Genomic DNA, 13037 nt, shown 5'->3' with positions numbered 1-13037 from the left:
TTTTAGGGTGCATTATCTGCCCGAACAACCAAACCACGGCTTAGAATCTGCCGGGACCGGCCGCGAGACCGAAAATTATCGGGGCCTAAGCACGGTGGGAAAGCGCGCGAGTGACCAAATTTTGGCCCAAAACAAACGCCTACGCGCCAGCCCTCCACCAGATAGCAGCGCCCCCAGAAAAAGCCAGATAGCAGCGCCGCCCCCAAATCGACGCCCAAATCCTTCGTCCGCTCCACCAGACCGCCGCCGCCGCTGCCCCCCACCAGACCACCGCCGCCGCCGCCGCCGCCCTCAGCCATCCCCACCGCCGTCGCCGCCCCCAGCCATCCCACCGCCGCCGACCTCCCTCCATCCCGAGCAGTACCGCCGTCGCCCTGCATGCCGAGCCGTGCCGCAGTCGCCCTCCATGCCGAACCGTGCTGCCGTCGCCCTCCACCGCTCCAGAGCGGCGCCGCCGAGCACCCAAGTACCGCAGCCGCCAATCACTCCAGGTCGGGGCCGTCGGCCGCCCTCCACCCAGACCATTGCCGTCGTCGGCAACGGAAAGCGCAAGAGGAAGCAGTGCCTTCCCAAGGGTCCACCATGGCATCGTGCTCCTCTTCTCCGCGGCCGTTCACGCTGGCGAGCATGGGGGGCTCCCGACCACGCCCTCCTCCCCGATGGCGGCGAGCACGGTGCCTCTCCACTTAGATCCGTGCCGGTGGAAACCCGATGCAGGTGAGATTTTCCTTGCCAATGTAGTGAATCTCTCTTTCTGCTCGATGAGAACTGACGGTGGGTATTGTCCAGTTGTAAGTACGAAGCCAGATTTCCCCTCCCTCCTACATCCCCAGTCTCCGTATTGCTGTTTTTTTCTTTTGCTGCCAAATTGATGGAGGTGCTATTAGTGAAAGGATTGGAGACTGGTTCTAGCAGTGGTAGATTTTTCGAGAATTTCCTAGTGCTCGTGATTTGCAAAGGGTTTCAGCCAAGTTAGTGTACGTGTACCCTCCTATGATTAGTAAAATTTCGTGTGTCTGTATCCACCCTTTTTAGGTACATGGATCCATCTTTTTTTATTCAGGTTCAGACATTGCACAACTGAAGACATTTGTTATATAGCTCGAGAAAGTTTACTCACTATGGCTAACTGTTATTCCAGGATAATATGCAATGTTAAGTGCAATTATTTTCCTCATGCTACCACAATTTTTGCCAACATTAATTTTTCAGCTGCTTGATAGAATCATGGAAGGAACATACAGTGCAGTACGAGACGAGGGATGGTCTGATGATGTTGTCGAGATGAGTATGGTGCTCATACTGTTATCATTTTGTATTCAGAATCTTTGATGTTAAATGGTGGGGTGTTAAATGTAGCCCTCGATAAAAAATGGAGATTATACTACCATAGTTAGCTCCACTGTAGAAAGTAACATAACCAGCCTGAAGTATGTGTATATCTATTACTCTTTAATAGTACATAAGCTTTTGAACCTAGGAAGTCATTGCCTCAGAGTTATGCCTGCTTAGATTAATGGTTGCTATGCTAACAAGATACAGTGAAAATTAACTTTGTTTCGAATACAGTGAGTATATGACCTTATAATTGTTTATGATTAGAATTAGCAAGGTCCCTTTACCCTCTTAATGTGTTTACACTTCCTCTAATGAAATAATATGCTGTCTATGAACCTTAACAATCGTCATCTCAGCTAAACATAAAAGGAAGAAGGCCCACCAGATTTGTTCGTAGTGCACATTGTGTTTTCTACAAAATATTGGAGTATCTGGATCACAAATCTGACCTGTAAAAATGTTCAAACTTATCGATATTTTATTCTTGAAATTTTAAAGACAATGAATGCAATTTTTTAACTTAACCTGGCTTCCTGTTTTTTGTCCTGTGAATAAAAACAAAGCTTCACTACAAGCCGATTTTCTGGTGAATGAATTAAACTCAAGGTCTCTAGCAAAGGAATCAAGTTTTTCACCTTTTGTTGGAACTTGTGATTTTGAACATCATTTTATTTATTGCCAAGGATCACCGTGACACCTATGGTTGTATGCTCTTCTCATATCTTTATTATTTTCAAGATTACTATATAGTACACGAACTACCCTGTTTCATTGGTTCAGTTTATCGTCATTCATGTTAGGATTTTCTCTTGGCTTCCTGGTTCTTCTTTTCTTTGGCGAACTTGAACAACTCTATTAATGTGTCAAAACATAAAGTCTTCCTGTACAAGGCTACATATGTGTAATCAGGTATGCTATATATCACCTTTCATTCTTTTCCAAACGTGCTGCTGTATGACTTCTTTTAAGAACAAATTATTCAACTCAGTGGACCTTGAATAGTTGAATGTCTGATATAACTTCACAATGACCTTTCTTACTCTGGTTATATTTTTCCATTTGTACCACAGTAAGGCACCTCACTTTCTGATTTCTGAGTCAAATGCTTTACCTGATGTCGGGTTCTCTCTTCAGACATACATGAAACAGTTCTTCACAAGATCATGATTGTATACATATAAAAAAAAAAATCTTCTTCTCATATCTTATTTGGCCCCTCTACAGCGTATGTAAAAAGTTGTCGGTGGTCCGCCACGCCTCTGCCTGCTAGTACTGGTAAATTCTTACTAGGCAACTAGATGTGCTTAATTTGTGTGTCTTGTCTAGTTCTTCCACTCTAACAAGGCCATACATAACGTTGTTGTAAGATGAAAGCCCGGACATTATTTAGCTTTTAAACTTACAGTATACTGCTCCTACAGTGTTGTGAGATTGAAGGTCCAAGATACTACACTTCAATACAGATCTTTATCATTATTTGAGAAGTAAACTTTTAATCGGCAGTAGAGTTGTATGTAGTAAACTCTGGAATTTCTTGATTAATTTTCTGTATCTATGACTGCAATGGTTACAGATTGATCTTTACTTGCAATCTAATTTGCATGTTTGTGTGTGTTCTTCAGGAATCATGATACTACTTTGTGATCTGATTGGTGAAAGGGTATTTTGTACGGTTCTCTCATATCCGACTTGTCTTTTTCTCTCTATATAAAGTAGCATTGAAAATGTTCTTTTATTTCCTCTGACCTCTCAGAAGCTCACACCTGAATATCATGATATATGCCTTTAAGAAAACTCTGTATGTTCTTTTGAGTTAAACCAAACACCAAACATTTTAGTTTCTATACTTCTGTCAGTTAATGCTGGAAAAATGTTTGAATTTTTTTTGTTGTACTAGTTGCCTTTGTGTGCTCATACAAAAATACTAGATCCTATGATGTCAAAAATTCATACAGGTTGTGGATGACCCTTCTTTTTTCTCGAACGTTGTTCCTATTGTCTTATGTGCAGTTTTTTCAAACAGAGTTTGATGAGTCTTCACTATCAGGAAACTAATCTTAATATTAGAGGCAATCACACTATGCCATTACGGGTTTAATTATTTGTCCAGACCTGAAACTGTTGTCATGCTTTCCAGGAAGGGCAACTAGATGTGCTTAATTCATGTGCCCGGGCTTGAAACTGCGGACATTTTTTAGCTTTTTATTAAATCGAATATTCACTCGATGCCTTGAAGGGAAATTTGTTGAGAAAATGTTGGGCGGTGCATCTTTGTAGATTCTGAGTATCGTAATAAATGTAATGGATATAATGTTTTCTAATACATGACTTGTGATTTGATGTCTTCCTGTCCAGGTTGAAAATGTTCCTGTAAGATTCGTTAAGACGCCTTGCCGTAACCATATGCTCTGAGCTCACACAGAAGAACTTACAGGCTTTACTCTTTGTGTTTGTTACATCTTGTACTGTCGGATGTCTAGAGACTAAAGATGCTAAATTATGAGGGAAGTCTTCATGTGTAACCAATGAATTGAAAACATTGTAAAATGTTTGATGATCAGAATTTATAATATATATGCGATGTGCATCTGCATAATCTTTTTGCTTTATTTGAATGGATGTCATCTTTTGAATTGGGGTGTGTATGTAAATGTGAAATAAATGTAATACTAGAGTCTAATAGCCTTATTAATTGGGATACTTGGCACCCCTGGCCCACCATTTGCCGGGAAAGCTAATGATTGCTCGCAAAAAATATCTGCCGGGAGAACAGGAACTGCCGGGAGAAGTTTGAGCATGATGGCATATAAACTACTGACACATCCCTATCTGCCGGGAATTATAATCCCCGGCAGCCGTTCTCATGGCAGTTCTATCTGCCGGGAGAAAAACATTCCCGGCAGTTTGACTGCCCCTGTAAGTGCCTTGTCCTGGCAGTTTGACTGCCCTTACATCTGTGTTGTGGTGTAGTGTACGTCTCGGTGCCCGGAGGCGGTCGACTGAATTATGTGTGTATGAATAACAGGGGTACGAACCCTTTATACTGAGGAGGGGGTGGCTTATATAGAGTTCGCCAGGCCCCTCGAGCCCTCAATAATGCAAGGTTTAAAGTACATTAAGACTGAGGGTTACTGGTAACGCCCCTAATAAAGTGCTATGATGACCATAAAAGCTACTTAATGACCGACCGTTTGCGTGCAGGTGACTTTAGATCTCCTGGCAGTCGAGTGATTGCTTCGTGGTCGAGTGTCTTGAATCTGTCGAGTGGGATACCTCCAAGTCGATTGAAAGGTGATTTCTTCTAGGGATGTCCTTGGGTAGGGTACTTAGAACAGGTCCATGCCCCTATCCTAGGTACATAGCTTCATCAGCTTGTTTAGGGGTTTTGAGGGTTAATTTAGTTTGTTATTAGCTAGCTAATAGAGAGAAGTGTCCTCTCTTATATCTCCGTGCTTGATTTGTACCAACGCTATGCTATGCCTAAACATGGCTTAGATTGAAGTGAAGGCAACATATGTGTTGCATGTCGAAAGTAATACTAATTAATCCTAACTTGATCAAGTTTGGATTAGTACTACTTTCGACATGCACCACATGCATGTTGCCTTCACTTCAATCCAATCCATGTTCATTTCACCCACTGATATATATATATAATAACTCTTCATGCTCACATCATGCATCATCATAATAATAAGTCTTACTAATCATCATGATAGAACTTCTACTCGTTATTAATAACAAGTCATACGATCATCATCCTCATAGTCATCGAACCCAACCCTACTTAATTATTCTTAGCACATGATCATCAGTATTAGGTAGGACCTAAATACCCTCTTTAAGGTAAAATAGCATAAAACAGTATAGACCCTGACTCTCCATTATGGAGAATGGAGATCATCTTGTCTCCAATTCTTGCGCCGCGCTTCCTTTTGCGTCCAAGAACCTCTTTACGAGTGTTCATACATTTTTTCCATTCTCTGATTTGCATGTCTCCACTTCTTTTAGAAATCCAGTATGGACAGTTGAGATTCGTAGGATGACCTGGATATATGTTCAAAACATCAAGGCGACCATGCTCATACATCAGATGAGGCACACAATCCTCTGGGATTATCTGTTGAAAAACATAGTAATAACTTCATATTTAGCAATGAAGTACTAGTTTTATATAGAAGTATGCAAAAGATGCACGTATGTCGTAATAGTAAAAAATCTTACCAGGGTATCTCCATAGTAGTTACCGTAGTTCGACACGTGCACTAGTGACACGTATTGACCATAATGTTGAGGAGTTCGATTGTAGATATTGTAATTCTCAAGATCATTACAAAATCCAACCAGATGATTTTTCTCCTTGTAAGTTAACTCAGAGCCATCGGTGTAGTAAGTTCTATCTACCATCTTCTGCACATTCTTTGATACTTCAAAATAAGCTGTCAATGGAAATAAGCTGTCAACTATTTTGAAATGAACAATATAAATTAGTTAATAATTAACTATGTTTGAGAAACTCACATAGCGGTAGAACTGGAGGCGTATAAACAAGGACCCAAATGTCCATATTGTCTTGCTCGATTTCAGGATCACCAAGATCCATGGTGACAAGCATACCCTCATCAAAACCATACAATTTGCAAAATGCTTCCCAATTTTTGCAACCAAAATGGGTTACGCTCTCAGCATTATACAGCTTTACTTCAAAATCCACATCATGATGGGTCCTTAGGTGAATTTTCTTCGTTTCAAAATTTTCATGGTCTTCAAAATCCATCCTCTCCAAGACATAGCGTCTTGCATGACATGGGATAAACTATACTCGAATTGTAAAAGATGAAAATTACACGTTGAAATAGTTGAAGTCATGCTTAATTATGAAAAAAACACTTGTCGTCGTTGCGTACCATTTCAACTTCGAAGGTCTCCTCGAGCTTAATGCTGAAGCGCCGATCATCGTCTAGGTGAGGCCTGTCGCACAGACCTCGATCGTCGTGGCACCAGTCGCACTCCCCCGGGAGACTTCCGTCGTCCGATGATGACATTTCCTACGTTCATAATTCAAAGATTAAACATGTACAATTAAATATATATATATATATATGTACTACAAAAACTAAATTAGATCATTATTATTCAACTAATCATATGCATATGCCTTGCATAGTGCTCTCCAATTTGAGCATTCAATAAGAAAAATCAAATCGCAAAATAAAGTAGTATTCAAATTAGGATGCATTCAATTATAAGAAAAACTACATCATCTCCATGTGTCCGTACATCGTCGAATATTATCACTAATACACGTCGAATACTATCATACATATCGCCAGTACAGCTAGAACCGTAGCGCCCGACGGGTATCGGCGCGGGCGGTGGACACCCAAAGGGAAGGAACCATCACAGGATCATAGCTCCAGTGAGATCCCTGAAGAACCTGCCAGGTATTCTCGAACCTGCCCTCCAACGCAACCATGTAGCGACGGACGTGCTGGTCCTCCTCGCTGACACGGTGACGTACCACCTCCGCGGTGTCCGGAAGCCTCGGCACCGTCACTGGCCCACGCGACCGCCACCAAACAAGGATCGGGTCAACGACAGGCTGGCTCCTCACCAAGCTACGCCCCCCGGAAGGTAGCGCCTCCCAGTACCACCTCGGCGGAGCCCAGTCCCGGACATGGCCCATCTGGTCAAGCAGGTGTCGTCCTCCGCCGACTCGACGACGAGGATGCGGGATAGGCATCGTCCACGTCGATGCGGGAATAATTGCTTTAACTAAAAAAATAAACTAGTTTTATTAATTTTCTTGCTAAAAATAAACTACTTCTATAGTAAAATAAACCAGTTTTATTAAATCAACTAGTTCAACTACTAAGTACTTACTAAAAATAAACAAGTTTACCTAGTTCTAACTAATTCCATTAAACACTTTCTAAGAAGTACTTACTAAAAGTTATCGGGGAGGGGGGTATATCGACAACGACATACCCGATAACAAAAATAAGAAGAGGAATAAGAAAAAAAAGAGGAGAAGAAGAAAGGAATAGAGGAGGAGATCGAAGAAAAAAAAGAAAAAAAGAGGAGAAGAAGAAGGAATAGAGGAGAAGAATCCTTCTTCTTCTCCTCTATTCCTTCTTCTTCTCCTCTTTTTCTTCTTCTTTTTCATCTTCTTATTTATTTCTCCTCTTCTTCCTCTCCTCTTCTTCTTATTCTTCTTCTTCTTCTCCTTCTTCCTCTTCTTATTTTCCTTTTTTCTCTCCTTCTTTTTCTTCTAAATATGAACATATACATAAATGACTTTGATCATACATAATTTTCAGATTCCTACACAATATGAACATATACGTAAATTGACAAAGAAAATTCTATGAAAAAAATAATAAAAATTCTATGAACAAAATTACAACAGAAAAAAATCAAAAAAATCTATGAACAAAATTACAACAGAAAAAAATTAAAAAAATCTATGAACAAAATTACAAAAGAAAAAAATCATAAAAAATCTATGAACAAAATTACAACAGAAAAAAAATCATAAAAAATCTATGAACAAAATAAAAAATCTATGAACAAAATTACAACAGAAAAAAATCATAAAAAATCTATGAACAAAATAAAAAATCTATGAACAAAATTACAACAGAAAAAAATCATAAAAATTCTATGAACAAATTGACATATTCTTTGCATATATATGAACACACAAACATTTGCATATGCAACAATAATATCACCAAAAAAATGTATGAACAGAAAAAATTCTAACTTTTGCATATAATTCATTTATGAACAAATTACAACAACTCAATTAACTATACATCTAACTTACGTATCTAAATTAACTACACATCTAAATTAGGAAATTCATATATGGAGCTCACTGCGCAACGGGGCGGCGATCAACGAGGAGGCAGGACACGGGGGCGACGGTGAGAGGCGCGGAGACGGCAACGGTGAGGGGCGATGAGGAGGCAGGGGGCGGCGACGGCGACGGTGAGGGGCACGGCGACGGGCGGCGAGGAGGCAGGGGGGCACGGGGCGGCGACGGCGTCTAGGCGGCGCGGGACGGCGTCGGAGGCAGGGGCGACGGCGAGGCACAGAGGGGCAGCCTGGCGGCGTCGTCGGGCGGGGAAGACGAACTAAATGAAAATTTTAACAAGTGCTACTTATATAGACGAAGCATTGGTTCCGGTTCGTGACAGAAACCGGGACGAATGCGACCTATAGTCCCGGTTGGTGCCACCAACCGGGACCAAAGGCCACTTTTTCGGCAGCCCAAAGGGCGGGAAGCGGCGGCCTTTGGTCCCGATTGGTGCCACCAGCCGGGACTAAAGGCGGGCATTGGTCCCGGTTGGTGCCACGAACCGGGACCAAAGCTCCCTTTAGTCCCGCTTGGTGGTACCAACCGGGACCAAAGGCCTTGTGCTGCCCCGCGCCAAATCTTTAGTCCCACCTCGCTAGCTGAGGGAGCTCGAGAGTGGTTTATAAGCGCTGTTGCGCCTTCCCTCTCGAGCTCCTCTCAAATGCAGGCTTTCGGGCCTAACCCTGTGCGATTTGCCTGTGGGCCTACTAGGCCTCCTGCGGGCCTGAATCCTGGCCCATGGTACGGTTTCTAGTCGTATTCAGGCCGTGGGGGCCAAGTAGGTGGTACCTTTTTTTTCTTTGTTGCTTTATTTATTTTATTTTGTTTTTACTTACAACAAAATACTTATTGTTGCTATTTTTTTCCAGTTTTTTGTTTTGTTTGTTGCTTTATTTATTTATTTTCTTTGTTGCTTTATTTATTTTATTTTGTTTCTACTTACAACAAAATACTAACTATTGCTATTTTTTCCAATTTGAAAACACTTTTTTTGTTTTCTTTGTTGCTTTATTTATTTTATTTTGTTTCTACTTATAACAAAATACTTATTGTTAATATAAGTATTTTTTCTAGATTTTTTGTTTTGTTTTCTGCATTATTTATTTTCTTTTGTTTTTTGCTTTATTTTTAATTCTTTATGCTTTTAGTTTTAGAAAAATTATAAACTTTTTGTTAATGCCATTAGTTTTCAAATTTGAAAACACTTTGCGTAATATATTTACTATCTACAATCTTTCTCCACAGAGATACCAAAAATTATAAACTTTCTGTTAGTGGCAATCTTTTATCTTGTCCGCGTAATTGTTGCAGAACGCTGATATTACGCCCTCGTCATGGCAATCTTTTATCTTGTCCTTGATAAGGAGGAATCTGGCCCAAAGCGGCGATGCGATCTAGGAGTTAGTTCAAAGACGAAAACTCTGCCGGATCCATCTACTTGGAGTGCTCAGAGTTGATGCGAAGGGGGTTTTCGATGGCCCGAGAGGTCATCGTCGGCTCAACGGCCGAACGAGCGATCATAATAAAGCCGCCCAGCCGGAAAGTTTGGCCTGGGGCCAGAGCTCCCCCGGAGGTGATGTTGTCTTTAAGGACAAGGCGAGCCATCGAGCCTTTCGTCGACGGCACAGTGGATCTCTCAATGAAAGCACCACAATCGGTGTCAAAACCGGCGGATCTACCACGAGATCGTAATGGCTAAACCCTAGAAGTCTAGCCTGTATGACTATGGTAATGAGTATCTCCTTTTCGGACTAACACCTCCGGTTTATATAGACATCGGGGGGGGGGGGGGGGGATCTAGGGTAACATGGAGTCAGTTAAATTTTTGTTAATGATATTAGTTTTCAAATTTGAAAACACTTTGTGTATTATATTTACTATGTTACCACAGAGATACCAAAAATTATAAACTTTCTGTTAGTGCCATTAGTTTTCAAATTTGAATAGTTAAAATTTGAATTCTTTGAAATTTGTGTGAATCTCAAGTTTGTGATTAACTTTACTAAAATAATGAACATAGATGCGCCTATAGAGAAAATTCAACCTAAATTCATAATCAATTTCTATGAATTTCAGAGAAATTCATTATGAATTTAGGTCAAATTTCCTGTATAGGGGCATCTATTTTCATTTTGAGAGGAGCTCAACAAGGCAGAGAGGGACGGGCTTATAAACCAGTGTGGGCGCCCTTCGGTTGGCGAGGTGGGACTAAACTGTGAATCGCAACGAGGACCGACCATTTAGTCCCGGTTGGTGGCATGAACCAGGACTAAAGGGGACCTATTGGTCCCGGTTCATGCCACCAACCGGGACCAGTGGTGGTGGGCTAGGAGCGAGGCCCATTGGTCCCAGTTCGTCCCACCAACCGGGACTAATAGGTCCAGACGACCCGGGACCAATGGCCCACGTGGCCCGGGCGGCCCACTGGGCTCACGAACCGGATTCAATGCACCCATTGGTCTCGGTTCTGGACTGAACCGGGACTAATGGGCTTACCCGGCCTGAACCTTTGCCCCCTTTTCTACTAGTGTTTGAGCGATGCATGGAGTACTATATTTATTTATGATGGTTAACTACCAAGGACCAATTAATGGTTACAGTTGACTTTTTAAAACAGAAAGACTTGAGTCGAGAACACTTAGTCATTACAAATTAAGATGGCCTGCTGGTGGCTATCTTGATCGAGTCTTCCTTCAGACATGTAAGACAACTGTAATAATCTAACGCTATGCGTTATGTTTCTTTTAAAAGTGTTGCCGTTAGAAATATCTTTGAATGCAATTCTAATAGTATGATTTTTTGGGTATCTAACTCGTATATTTTGTTAGTTAAAGTGGTTGTCAAATTTACTGTCAAAATACAAGGGGGGCATGTATATCGGATGGGAGTATAGCTTGCTGGCAATGGCAATTAGTAGAGCTACAGAATGATAAAATTAATGTGTATTAATTAATTTAACGCTCATGGGACTTGTTGTATGTGTTACAACTTGCTTATTGAGATGCCATGTAGTGATCCATTCGATACTTGTTAAAGTAAAATGCTTAGAAGTTTTGCTGGGTAGGAGAAGTAATGCTTAACTAGATGTGCTCACGTCTAAGTTCATCGAGCATTTTTTTGGAAAAGGAGGTTAAAACCCCAGGCTGTGCATCAATCGATGCACACATTCATCTTTATTAGTTATTCAATAAAAGTCTGACAACAAGATACATCAAGCCACCCGAATCCAGCACTCACACCTACAAACTTAATAATGTGGAGTGCTCTCACTCCGATATCTAAAACCTGTGTCATCGCCAGTCCATCAGCAAAGCGTATCGGAACCTACAGCCGATGCAGCAAATCTAAAGCATACACCACATGCACATGTTTTAGAAACCACCATCATCATCGAACCACTGACCCATCTTGAGGAAACAGATCCACATCATCCTTACCAGTCTAGCCATTCGTTGTGTACGCTAGAATAGCAGCACAGTTGTATATACTAGAACAGCAGCGTGGCCTAATGGGTATGGCTATAACCACCAGAGAAACCATTTGTATAGATCAATATAGCCTACACTTAGCTGGTGCCATTTACAGGCAGGTACAAGAAAAAGTGGCAGAATAAGTTATCTCCTGCTATATACATACATCAAAGTACCGAAAGTCGGTAGCTACATAGAAATGTAGCACAAAGTAAAGACGGAGTAGACAAAGGTCGTAGTGAAATAATTGGCAGCTCTACATATAGTAGTCGAGCAAAGAGGGGAATATGTTACACACGAAGATCATTATTCACTTCTAGAGCAATATAGCCCACACTTAGATACACTTAATATGACGAGGGGCGGCCTCTTGTGAGGTTTGCCACAAATCAACCAGATAGCTATTGCTGTCACTTTCTAGGTCAGATAAATGTGAGGCCTTCCATGCATGCACATACTCCCATTATTGCCACAGTTTGTAGCACTTGAATGCAACCAATCTTTCTGTCAATCCCATTATTGCCAGAAAGGCCAGCGACCATCGGGCCATGGCCCCGTGCTTGCAAATCTCCACTACTGCTATTGCATCCAAGTCAACAAAGTTTTTTTTTTGCCGGGAATAGAAAATTTCCGTTGCATAGCACTACATTTTGGAAAGGAGAGGGAGTACACATAAATAAGAACTATATATTTGGTCACCCTATGAAGTCTTTCTCTTTCATCATTGCTTGATATGTATCCAAGTCTCATGAAACAGTAATTCAAAATTGAGAGTAAGATATCAAAAATGCCAAGTGTATTGTACTACTCTTTCTTAGATGTCGATACATCTCCCTTTTATTTTACAGGAACCGAAACAAGTTGCCCTATTTGTGTATGCATGAACCAATTAGTTACAATTGACTGTATAAAACAGGGAACGAGCAAAAGACGCACCTTCCTCGCTAAATATGTAGTCCTAAACAAGACAACGGACCAGCAAAGTTTCTTTGTAAATGTAAGTCAAATTAATGTATATTGACCAAAAGATGCTATCTAGAGCCTACTGGCAATTGATGGCGATTGGGAGATGGGTTATATGTGCCAAATGAATGACGAAGTCCACGGTACTATTTTTATGCTTGCGAGATGTTGTCATCTAGCAACTACTAGGTATTTAGACCAAACTAGCACAGTGGATCACCCATATAAGCAAGGGTGACATCTTAGTTATCTGTTGTTTAAGACAAGGTACTAAGTATAAGAGCATGCACATTCTTAAAGCCATAGAGATATCTTAATTTCGTTGCCGTAGTTATGTAATTACTTCCTTAATAACTATATTGCTGATACTATGAATCTCTTTTGAAAAGTGATAGTACACTACA

General features: G+C 41.0%; 1 long non-coding RNA gene across 1 annotated transcript; it reads left to right on the top strand.

Moving 5' to 3' along the window:
• Window positions 1–241: 241 nt before the first annotated feature.
• On the top strand, window positions 242–3891 carry LOC147957262 (uncharacterized). Its single transcript, XR_015611730.1, has 3 exons — window positions 242–2613; window positions 2961–3005; window positions 3694–3891. It is a non-coding gene; the product is annotated as an uncharacterized LOC147957262 (long non-coding RNA).
• The last annotated feature ends 9146 nt before the right edge of the window (window positions 3892–13037 follow it).

The sequence above is a fragment of the Triticum urartu genome, chromosome 7A (genome assembly GCF_056163025.1).
Source record: "Triticum urartu cultivar PI428250 chromosome 7A, HENAU_Tu73, whole genome shotgun sequence".
Classification (NCBI taxonomy): domain Eukaryota; kingdom Viridiplantae; phylum Streptophyta; class Magnoliopsida; order Poales; family Poaceae; genus Triticum; species Triticum urartu.
The sequence above is the reverse complement of the archived record's forward strand: the minus strand, read 5'-3'. Positions and strand labels throughout refer to the sequence as shown.